At 42.1% G+C, this 12732-nt stretch overlaps 1 protein-coding gene across 1 annotated transcript in view; it reads right to left on the reverse strand.

Moving 5' to 3' along the window:
* The window catches only part of LOC136872789 (hemolymph lipopolysaccharide-binding protein), an 80405-nt gene that overhangs the window by 45348 nt on the left and 22325 nt on the right, over positions 1 to 12732 (reverse strand). The gene's annotated exons all lie outside the window — the stretch shown is intronic.

Below are 12732 nucleotides of genomic sequence, written 5' to 3' on the forward strand. Positions count from 1 at the left end.
AGCACAGCGCTCAAAGATGGCCGATGACAGCTGCACGTGGCTTTGTTTCCCAACAAGAGCACATAGAATTTTTCAAATTGCCGCCACCACATAGAGTGCAGCACTGTTCTCTCTGGATTAAAGATGGCGGATGATAGCTGACGAAATTGCCCCGCATGAGGGCAGCACGGTGCTCAAAGATGGCTGATGACAGCTGTCAAAAAAAAAGCACGTGGCTGTCAAAAAGCACGTGGATTTGTTTATCTCGAGCTAGTGAGGTTAAGTTGGTAGCACTAAGGTTTAGGCCCGCCAAGATGGCAGCACTGCCGATGACAGGTGACGCAAGAGGGCAGCACAGCGCTCTGTAGTTTAAAGATGGCGGATGGTAGCTGTCAAAAAGCACGTGGCTGTCAAAAGCACGTGGCTTTGTTTACCTCATGCTAGTTAGGTTAAGTTGGTACCACTAAGGTTTAGGCCCGTCAAGATGGCAGTACTGAGGTTAGCGATGTGTTGTTGTCTGTCAAAAAGCACGTGGCTTTGTTTACAAATCTGTCAAAAAGCACGTGGCTGTCAAAAAGCACGTGGCTTTGTTTACCTCGCGCTAGTGAGGTTAAGTTGGCACTAGTGAGGTTTAGGCCCGTCAAGATGGCAGTACTGAGGTTAGCGATGCGTTGTTGTCTGTCAAAAAGCACGTGGCTGTCAAAAAACACGTGGGTTTGTTTACCTCACGCTAGTTAGGTTAGGTTGGTACTAGTGAGGTTTAGGTCCGTCAAGATGGCAGCAGTGAGGTTAGCGTTGCGTTGTTGTCGATGACAGCTGTCAAAAAGCACGTGGCTTTGTTTACAAATTCAAATCTCCCGCCAAAATTCAAATTTCCCGCGGGCGGCGGCGGAGGAGGAGGCGGAGGAGGCGGCGGGAGGAGGAGGAGGCGCCCGAACTCTCCCATTATACTACTCGCATGTACTGTACTTCAGAATTCTCACTGTTGGATTATAATCTAAATTCATCTGTGGCTTCTTAGCGTCCCTGATGATGACTTCATTATCGCGATGCGGCACAACATTTGTGTTTCCCTGCGGAATATATTCTTCAATACAGTATTTCCTTTTGTGAGCTAATGTGAACATCTGTGTACGTATTCGTTCATCAGTTGCTGTGAACGTTCCATTTTATTTTTCCATAAGTATTAAAACGTTGTTAATATCCTTTTCTGGAGCTAGTATCGTAAATTATAAGATGAAAATATCTTGTCATATGCTGTATTTTGACCTCTTAGTTCTTTGTTATGATCATACATTACCCTCATATCGTAAGCCCTCTCTGCTCCTCCACATTATTTCCCTCTACAGGGCTTCGAGCGAACTGTCTCAAACGGTTTCTCCTGTGGATGGGGGTGGTAGAAAAACATCGGCTGTATCCCCTGCCTGTCGTAAAAGGTGACTAATTCGGGAAACAGGTGCTCTCAGCATTGGAGCATGGGTTGGCGCACACGATTCCCATAATTGAGTCAGTCATTGACTTGTGTTATGTTACTCACTTTAGTATTACCTAATTGACCTCTTTTGGTCAACTCTTGTTCTTTTCCGACTCCACCGGAGTTAGATATTCGAAGGCCAGTAAGTCCTTCATCCTCACGCCCTTACTGCCCTGGCCCTTTCTTTAGCAGAAACCTTCTTTCTTCTAAATGTTGGACCCCTTCCACTTTTTCCTCTGATAAGTGTAAATAGACAATTGTTGCCCAGGTTTACTTCCTCTTAAAACAATAATCACTACCACATCACTGTCTCATACTGCCCATATCTTTGTTCCATATATTTGTATGTTGCTTAGAATGCGTAACAGCGACATATTACATTAAATATGTCAATACATAGATTGATTATTATTATTATTATTCTTATTATTATTATTATTATTATTATTATTATTATTATTATTATTATTATTATTATTATTATTATTATTATTATTATTATTATTATTATTATTACGTTCACACTGGAATGGAAACTATATTTAAATATTGACATATCAAAAGAACTACACAGGGGTTATACAACAACAATGCAATCAAGATAGTATCTAATAAAATAGCTACACACCGAGCTCGATAGCTGCAGTCGCTTAAGTGCGGCCAGTATCCAGTATTCGGGAGATGGTAGGTTCGAACCCCACTGTCGGCAGCCCTGAAAATGATTGTCCGTGGTTTCCCATTTTCACACCAGGCTGTACCTTAATTAAGGCCACGGCCGCTTCCTTCCCACTCCTAGCCCTTTCATGTCCCATCGTCGCCATGAGATCTATCTGTGTCGGTGCGACGTAAAGCAACTAGCAAAAAAAAAAAAAAAAAAAAATAGCTACACCACTAAAATCGCAGAGAGATGTTCCCCCTACTTCTACACAATTATAAAAAAAATATATATATTTCCTCGATACCGATTTTCAACTTATTAGGTTGCGTTACGTACATTTAGTAATTGTTGAAGAGATGTTAAGTACAGAACAAAAATGGCCAACCGGACACCAGTGGTATCCGAACCCGCAACCTCCCGATTATTAGGCTTTACGGTGATATGCTTCATTTTTTTAATATCTCAACGGGTTTTCGAGATATAAAAAGGTTTCTGGAATGTTCCAGACGATAGCGAGTAAGCTACACGTGGCGATTACGTCACAGCCGATGACGTACCCTCTCACCCGCTCTGAGCTGCCACGCCATCTCGTTAGATTGCACGCTGTAATCAGCTGTTCCATGCCGTCCTGTTGCAAATACTTGGCGACATATTGAACTATGCTCCAGGGGGTAAAATACGAACTTAGGCATTCCTGGTACAGTATTAATGTTTTCTATGGATTAATAGAAACCTATGTATCACATAGAAATTATAGGTGCCAACTGACCATTACAGGAGAGGTACAGACATAAGTCACTCTCATTATTTACCTGAGTGTATGTTTGATATGAGTGGTAGTGAAGTCTAATATGGATATACATACTAGAAATGAGGATAATTAAGACATCATCCTCCATTTCCCAAAATACAGCAGTTGCCACGACAGTGAACAAGTCTGTCATGCTTTAAATGGTCCAAGAGTGAATTCCTTCCAGAACAGCTCGCATGCTCCATAATTATATTAGTAATTGTAATGAGATGGAGTAAAAAACTGTATAACGTTATTACTATTCTAGGCTGATGTGCACTCTGAAGTATCAAACAACGATAGAGTTTCCTTAACCGTAGAACTGTTGTCCAAGAAGTGTGGTGACGGGATGGCTGTCATCCTCAAGACACTCAGTAGTACAGGGCAGCCTGAGAGCAACCACTTGTCAGCACCACTACAGTGCCAACTCAGCCTGAGTACCAAGCGTCGGTCAGCACCAATGTAGCCCCAACGCAGCCTAGGGAGCAACCGCCTGTCAGCACCACTACAGTGCCAACTCAGCCTGAGTACCAAGCGTCGGTCAGCAGCAATGTAGCCCCAACGCAGCCTAGGGAGCAACCACCTGTCAGCACCACTACAGTGCCAACTCAGCTTGAGTACCAAGCGTCGGTCAGCAGCAATGTAGCCCCAATGCAGCCTGGGAGCAACCACCTGTCAGCACCACTACAGCGCCAACTCAGCCTGAGTACCAAGCGTCGGTCAGCACCAATGTAGCCCCAACGCAGCCTAGGGAGCAACCACCTGTCAGCACCACTACAGCGCCAACTCAGCCTGAGTACCAAGCGTCGGTCAGCAGCAATGTAGCCCCAACGCAGCCTAGGTAGCAACCACCTGTCAGCACCACTACAGTGCCAACTCAGCTTGAGTAAAAAGCGTCGGTCAGCACCAATGTAGCCCCAACGCAGCCTAGGGAGCAACCGCCTGTCAGCACCACTACAGCGCCAACTCAGCCCGAGTACCAAGCGTCGGTCAGCAGCAGTGTAGCAACAACGCAGCCTAGGGAGCAACCGCCTGTCAGCACCACTACAGTGCCAACTCAGCATGAGTACCAAGCGTCGGTCAGCACCAATGTAGCCCCAACGCAGCCTAGGGAGCAACCGCCTGTCAGCACCACTACAGTGCCAACTCAGCTTGATTACCAAGCGTCGGTCAGCACCAATGTAGCCCCAACGCAGCCTAGGGAGCAACCGCCTGTCAGCACCACTACAGTGCCAACTCAGCCTGAGTACCAAGCGTCGGTCAGCACCAATGTAGCAACAACGCAGCCTAGGGAGCAACCACCTGTCAGCACCACTACAGTGCCAACTCAGTCTGAGTACCAAGCGTCGGTCAGCACCAATGTAGCCCCAACGCAGCCTAGGGAGCAACCGCCTGTCAGCACCACTACAGTGCCAACTCAGCTTGAGTACCAAGCGTCGGTCAGCACCAATGTAGCCCCAACGCAGCCTAGGGAGCAACCGCCTGTCAGCACCACTACAGTGCCAACTCAGCCTGAGTACCAAGCGTCGGTCAGCAGCAGTGTAGCAACAACGCAGCCTAGGGAGCAACCACCTGTCAGCACCACTACAGTGCCAACTCAGCCTGAGTACCAAGCGTCGGTCAGCAGCAGTGTAGCCCCAACGCAGCCTAGGGAGCAACCGCCTGTCAGCACCACTACAGTGCCAACTCAGCCTGAGTACCAAGCGTCGGTCAGCACCAATGTAGCCCCAACGCAGCCTAGGGAGCAACCACCTGTCAGCACCACTACAGTGCCAACTCAGTCTGAGGAGCCATCGTCAGTCAGCCCTACTGTAGCCCCAACAGGATATATCTCCATATGTGTTAGGTGGTGTTATCGGTCGGGACTGTATCTAGAGGAGCCAGCTGATGTCGTTGGTCAATGGTGTTAGGAGCTGTCCTCGGTCCAAATATCTCTGTAAGAGTTGGGTGGTGTGAGTAGTCCAGATACTTTTATGGGTGGTAGGTGGTGTTATAGGAATAGAGAACATGATGACAGATGTTGTGATTGGTAATGATATATCTATAGGAGTAATGTGATGTTTTAGGAGTTATGCGATTACATTGGTCTAGAAATTGGTAAGGATAATTGCAGGGTATTTAGGTGATGTTATTGGTAATGATATTTCCAGAGTATTTAGGTGATGTTATTGGACGGGATATATCTGTGGCAGTTAGGTGGTGTCATTTGTCCAATCATCTCCTTAGTAGATATACGATGACACTGGTCCAGAAATCTCTTAATTAGTTAAGTGGTATCATTTGTCCAGATATTTATAGACGTTATGTGGGAACATGAGTCCATATATCTCCATCAGTTTCAGCCTGTGGTAAGTATAGCTATAATAAGTCTAGATATATTCCTGAGACATATCTCTACAACTATAGGGAAGGATTTTTCTTGTATATCATAGCTCAAGTTCTAATCTTTCCTCATAGGTGTGTAATTCACAGTCGATAGTAATTACTCTTCCTAGCGTTGTAGATGGCCATTACCCTTGTGGCGATGTAATCTACATAGTCAATTTGTAGGTTACAAGTATGATGCTATTTTATTGACTTGTGCCAAATAATGTCACTTACACTATTTTATGGAGACGGTTATTGTTTGCGTCTACGCGAATGAGTGACACGGTGTCAACTGTTGTGATTGTGCAATGCAGAGCTATTTCGAGACACAAGCACGTAGAACAATGCTTTCCTCGTAGCTGTCCAGTGCCTGAATTGTTCACAAATTAACATTAGAGATCAAGAAAGCTTTAATTATTCAGTCTTATATTTTATTTCAGTATTTATTTTTATTTTCTTTACAGCCTTTGATATACAATGGCACTTGCTTCTTCTCGTTCTTAATAAAACACATTAAGATTTCCTACAGTGAAATACCATATTAGATCACTGAGAAAATACTTTGCATTTGTTTGACCTATGTTTGATTTTGGTCGAGGTAATGTATCAGTCATCTACAGACATTTGGTTAGAAACAGCAAGCTTATGTATAAAGGTGAAGTGTACACTGGCGCGCAATTGAATTAGAGATGCTTGCTTGCTAGCGTGTAGGACCACCTCTCAACCTGATCATGGCGGCGATGATGTTTGGAATGGAATTGCCAAGACACTGAAAGCGTTTGGATACACGACCGCTGCACATCCTCCGATAATAATGAACGGAGCTTTATTGGAACGATATCCTGGGCAAGCGAATCCCTGTCGACAGCATTCCAGATGTCCTCGATAGGACTGAGAGCAGATGACTTTTGTATGCAAACATCACATGGATTTTTAATCGAAGCAAACAGCCCAATTCGGGTACGATAAACAAGTGAATAATGTTGGTGTAGGAGCATTCTGCAGTGTGTTGAAGGTGAACAAATGGGTGGACATGTTCTGAGGGGAGGTTCGTGTATCGTTCGTCGGTGAGGGACACCGACATATACTCACTTTTCAACTTTTTATATCACGTGAACAGCCTCCACAAGAGGATGCCACAATCACCAGCCTGGACCGCACCCCGCTAGTTAGACAGAACTATTGCTTCATGTGCTTGGTGACGTACTTGCACCTGATAACGACATGTACCAATTAATACCACGACTCATCTGTCCATTATATCAAAAACCATGCTTTTAGTGCTCAATGACGATATTCCTTTTGCCCACGTCTGCCTTTTTTGCCATATCATGTGCGGTGAGGAGGGGCCCTCATGGGTGATGGACGCTTCTGTACCCTCTTGTGAAGAAATTGTTTTGGAAGGCTCACACATTGTTGTTATTTACTACTGAATTCGTGAGTTGATACATTATTCACAATATTTCATGATTGTTCACTTTATTACATAATCGCCTTTCCTCATGTAATTTCGGTGGCAGGCCTTATCATCTAAAAAGCTTTCTCCAACCTCAATAACGCCAAACAATTATGTCCGTATCTTTACTCTCTCTTTCGACGACTCATGTAAAACAAATTCTTGCTGTTTGCATGTGGCCTATTCATTCCACATAAACCATAATTATTTCGAATTTCTGATACAGAAATAACCCTCATGATTCTGAATGTAAAATTCAACTTAAACAAGTTACAAGAGAAAAGGACTACAGGTACAATTCCAAGATGTTCGGACATTTGTGAAAATGTACCTCCCGGTGATGATATAATTTTAAAAGAAATACGAATCCCTTGGATAGTTTGTTGTTACCCACGGTTAACGTCACGGCCCCGTACCGATGAATTAAACGGTCAGCTTGGGACCGGACCGTCGTTGGCAGAGTTTCTCCCTGACGTGTTTAATGGCTGAGCTTGCTGGATATCCTTTTAATACAAGGTGCCCGATCTTGAAGGAAACTGGACGAATTCCATTATTTAACTTTCTTGCCACACATTCTCGGGCTTTATTTAGATGTTCATCTACTTATTTCCACTTCTCTTCCAAACTTTGGTTCCTAGCGGGCTGCGAAAGATAATCATTTTTATAATTTAGTTTAAAAGGTTCGGTGATACTTTTTCCAACAAACAGCTCCGCTGGTATATGTCCACTCGACTGGTGGCTGGTACTGTTGAAGGCTAACTAGAAATAAGAGACTTTAGTATCCCAGCACCACTGGTCGACGCCCCAAGAAAAACACAAGTTACGAAATTTGGTACACGTAAAATTCGAGGCATTCTCCAAAACCATGCATTGGCGAAGAAACAAGAAACAGTGATTGTATACCGGAACAGCATGTCAGGGGCAAAACTGTAACATGGAACAACCAGAAGAATTTATTATAGGCATCGGCGACGGACAGCATTCCGATTTGGTTGCTTTTAGACAGCACGAAATGGCCGAAAATGCAATAAACAGCTTTTCCCGCGAAGGGTAGCGACTTCAGCAGAATTAAAACCTACTTTGGCATTTTGAGGTGGTTTACACCTTAGGCAGGTATCGCAGTTCCTCACGTGCGCCCCTTTTTATACCTTGCCAGAAGAAATCACGTAAAATCCTGTGCAGTTTTATATTGACCCAGATGAGCACCTATATAAGAATTATGGAAGTAATTCACGACTATGAGTCTCAAATCACGAGGAATAAAGATTTTGACAGCTCTACTTCGAGCGTTGCGACGAACCAAAAACTCCGTGTAATCTGGTATGATTGGTGACCAACTCGGCGCATACTCGGCGCATACTGGATCGTCCTTTTGCTATTCCGAAATGTCTCTAACTCCAGGGATAATTTCGAAGACTATTGAGAGTTTCAAAATATCAAGAATTTTCGTCCGGGTTGTCGGCAGATGGCCCAAACCCGTCGAACATTCTGGACAGACAATCAGCGGCAATATCTTCCTTCTAACTTGCATTCATAATGAGAAATTTGTAGACCGACAAGAGTAAAATTCATCGAGCCATTCTTCCAAGTTTCCTTACATCGGCAGACGTTCAATAAAGACAGGGTGTTGTCATCTTTCTACAAAAAATTAAAAAAATTAAAAATGCCTATGTTCCGAATGTGGGTGAACGTTTTCAACCCCTAAAACTACAGCCAGGCATTCCTTCTCTTAGACGGAATTCCGAAGTTCATCCCTGTGGGAACAATTTTCTGAAGTAAGCAATTGGACCCAGACACTCATCACTCATTTTTTGATTCAAAACAGCCGAGACATCAATGTCACTTGCGTCGCACCGCAATATGAAATCTTTTGAAAAATCAGGGCTATACAAAATAGGAGCCTTACAAAGACCATCTGTTAACTTGCAAAAGCCTTTGTCTTGGGCTTCACTCAAAACGAAACGGGTGTTTTTCGTTGTTAGTTGGTTAAAAGGGGCCGAAATATCAGAAAGATTGTAGATGAAACTGCTATAGCACCCTGCCATAGCAAGGAATCTTCTTACTCCACGAACATTCTTATGTCTAGGGAAATCTTTGATGCACTTTATTTTGTGGGGACTCACGTTGATAGCGGAGTCAGAGATTATGTGTCGAAGGAAACTCATGCTGTTTGAACACCAAGAGATCTTGCCAGAGTTGAACGTGAAACCATGCCTCCTCATACGGCTTCGAACTTAATGTAAGTGAGACATGTGTTCATCAAAGGAACGGGAATAGATGAACACATTATCCAGGTACGAAAACCCGTAAATGAAAGTTCGATCCCCGACAACAGAATCGAGAGTGCTACTGAGCGCTTTAACTCCAATCGAGATTCCCATAGGAACTTTGTTGAAGTCACGATATTCTTTTGAAAAGAATTATTTTCTTCGATTATCTTTTCGTAGATAATTTTGTACGACCGTGAGTTAGGATTACATCATGTTAAAATATCGTTTATCAGCTCAAAAAGACCTTTCTTCAAGGAACTTTTGAAATCTAAATTTATTTGCTTCACTGAAATCCAAAATATAGAGTTCGCCGTAAGAATCACGGCATGTACTGCACCGAGAATTTGAAACAGTAGGGACCATACCGAGGAGGAAATTTTATTTTTGAACCAGGGGATACGAAAGACGATATTATTTTACTGGCGAATGTTGGCTGTACATTTTTTCATGACATAATTCCCTGTGGATAATTTTTACATATCGTAAGGAATACGAATTTCGGATGATAATAACTTTTAAATACAACAATATAGGCTAAAGTAAACTGCCGCATGTTTTTCCTGTGGAAAGAACAGTGAAACGCAATAACCACATGTGTTGTTTAAATAACCTTAGTCGAACGGAATTATGTTTTCAGTAGTGTCTGTATTGAAGAAGATCATGTTTCTTTTGATCACTCTCCTTTGGAAATTTTCACGTATCTTGTTCATATAACAATTTCCTTGTCCTGGTGGTTATCCACCATTATCCGTCTGTAGACAAACTCCACTTTTGATAAGCCAGGAGTAGTAGTACTTAATTCCCTACGGACCAGGTAGTGATCTGTTTCATCGAATATACCTCACAATATGCCTACATTCCATTTAGATTTAATGAATTATTAGTCAGTTGTGATGGAGTCTATTATGTATCTAGTGGCTCTATCCCGCTCAGGTGTTATTGTTAATTCTTTGTAGCTTTCATCAGTTCCCCATATTTACACAAATGTCCCATTTCCGTCAGACCTAATTTCAGTTCTCTCGGTGAAATCGTCCTTTTTCACTCTTTCATACTTGCTTCTGATACAGACTACAACGCCACTCATTGGTTAATAAAACGTGTTAACATCGTCGCATCTGCTCCCCCACATGATGAATACCCTGGGAGAATTCCCTCCGTAACTTCTGCAACAACTAACTATACACGTTATTCACAGGATATGTTGCATGCTATTGCTTTGCTGATGAACAGTCCAACCCGACACTCTTACCCTTCCCCTTTTAATAACTCTTGATAATTCCACCTACTCCTAGTTACCTCTCCTCACCCGATTATCATTTACTCCTAACATATTCAGAAGCATACTCCTTGTGGACTCAACGAGACCTACGTTCCTTCTTCCGAAACACCCATAAAAGATAATGAGGTGTGATTTGTACTGAAAAATAGGATGTGATTCCGAAGCAATCAATTCAAACCAATCGGACTGAATTTCCTATAAGAATAAAAGAAAAAACAATAAGAATTTAAATAAAGATCAAATACACATAGAGTATTTGTATCATATATGGTTCGTGGGGTCGGTTTGTGTAGTCACGTCCAAGCCGTTGAACTAGGAAAAGTTCCTAGGGCTAGTAAAAGTTCCTGAGTTCCGGGGTACATACCATGAAAGAAGTAAATATCATATTAAATAATGTCAACAATAGCCCTAACCCAGAACATACGTTGATAGGAAGCCGTTCGTAAATGAAAGAAATACAGAATCTAGCAAAGCCGGGATATAAATCACGAGAAGTTTTGTAAATAACCTGGAATTTTTCAGTGAAGACAGGGAATCTTTCGTCGACTGTAGTAAATAACGTAAGGGAGAAAATAGGAATGAGTAGTGTTTAGGGTAAGTCAGGTGAACTCATTATATATACTATGGAATCTTTGGAAAGATTGAAGGAATATATGAAAAGATATTTTCAACATGAAAAATCTTTCTGTTGAAACCATGTTTTGTGGGGTCATTCGAACGATAACACTGTTGGCAATGAATTTAAATATTTGTCAGCGTAAAGGATCGTAAATAAACTTTATTGTAATACCACAGCAATATTAGGTGAAATTAGAGCAGATATTGTGAAATATGTCAAGAAAGCGAGGATGAAATGGCTTTGGAAGTTAATAGAACTGGCTCGAAATGTAAAGTGCATTCTGATTACTGAAAGCAGTAATTATAGCTATCTACGAGCAAATGAAGTTGTGTATGGAACTGTGTATGATGATGCAGGATTTAGAATGTTAGACTAGTAGTATTTTGGAATATTTTCTTTCTATCGAATTAGTTGTTGTACTTTTGTTTTTGTAGTTTTCTTTTGTTTTTGTTGGTGAGTAATTATGTTTTAACTGTAATTTATTATTACAGTAGTGGCCATTGCCACCGGGATATTTCTTAGTTGCGATGTATCTGTTAATAAAAATAATAACTAAAAGAACGGGAAGGATTTAAATAATTATTTTTGAGGTATTTAATTGATCAATATGCCAGGCAGTGCATTCACGGAGACGTTGAAAATAGAGAGCGATCAATCCTGTGTGGATTCAGACTCCAGAAGGGCTGTCATGAGGAACAAACCTTCAGAATGCGTCGAGTAATTGTTAATTGTTGCGAGGGGCATGGAGAGTTTAATCCATTATTCATAGACCTAGATTTGTCATGCAGCACTTACTGTGTTTACCATTCTGAAAAGCATTTATTATGAGGCTCACAGAACATAAAGCATTTATATCTACTGCACATTATTTTAACAATCTCTAATTTCAGATCGGATGAGTTTATCCTTTAGACTGCGTCAGATGTATTCAACAGGAAGTCATTCCGATGCCTTCTTCAAGCCCTCGACAACACTCAGTGGTAATGTGCTGAATGGTTCGTTGAGGAGTTCCACCGTCGCCTTGGGGAGACAGAACTATGTCCCTCTTGAATAATTCCCAGAACAAACTAAGTAGTTAGTTGGAATCCTGTTCAGAGTGGTCCAGGATTTCCTTGGTAATTTAAGACTTGGAGCAGATGTTCTTACTGAAGTTACAAATAAACAAAATTCAGGGCTATTCTTGAGATTCATTTATCCAGCTTCAGATTATTGATATTAAAATGGGTCCTTATGCAACTTTGGGTATAAAAACTCGGTGGATGCCTATTTCTTTGGAGAATAAGGATATACCCCCGGCGAACACAAATAATAAAATTGATTACATTCAAAAGCGTGCCTGGTACGTGAATTCAAGGTATACCTGACACCGGCATTGGAAAACCGAAGAGCAAACGTACCGAACTAAATATTTCACCAGATGTTCGTTTTTCTCAGCTCATGGAGTACACCCAGATCGCATAACAATAAAAACTCGATCACAGAAATACTAAAACAAAAAATACCCCACAATCCACCTGTCACGTTTTGCACTATTACCAAGCATAAAGTAAAGCAATATTTTCCATCAAATTGAAAAGCCTGTGGCAGCGATGATATCTCTACGTCTTATTTTCCTACCACTTTTCCCCACACCTGTGGGGTCGCTGGTGCGAACTGCGTCTCACATGTGGATTTAACCCTGTTTTACAGCTGGATGCCTTTCCTGAAGCCACGTGATTCTTGAGATGAAAATCTCGATCAAGGATCGACCAGGATTCGAACCTCAGCCTTCCGGGTGGAAAGCCAGTAGCTAAGCCACTGAGCTAATCATGGCCCCGATGACATCTCTATTTATATTCTA

Source organism: Anabrus simplex, chromosome 4, assembly GCF_040414725.1.
Source record: "Anabrus simplex isolate iqAnaSimp1 chromosome 4, ASM4041472v1, whole genome shotgun sequence".
Taxonomy (NCBI): Eukaryota; Metazoa; Arthropoda; class Insecta; order Orthoptera; family Tettigoniidae; genus Anabrus; species Anabrus simplex.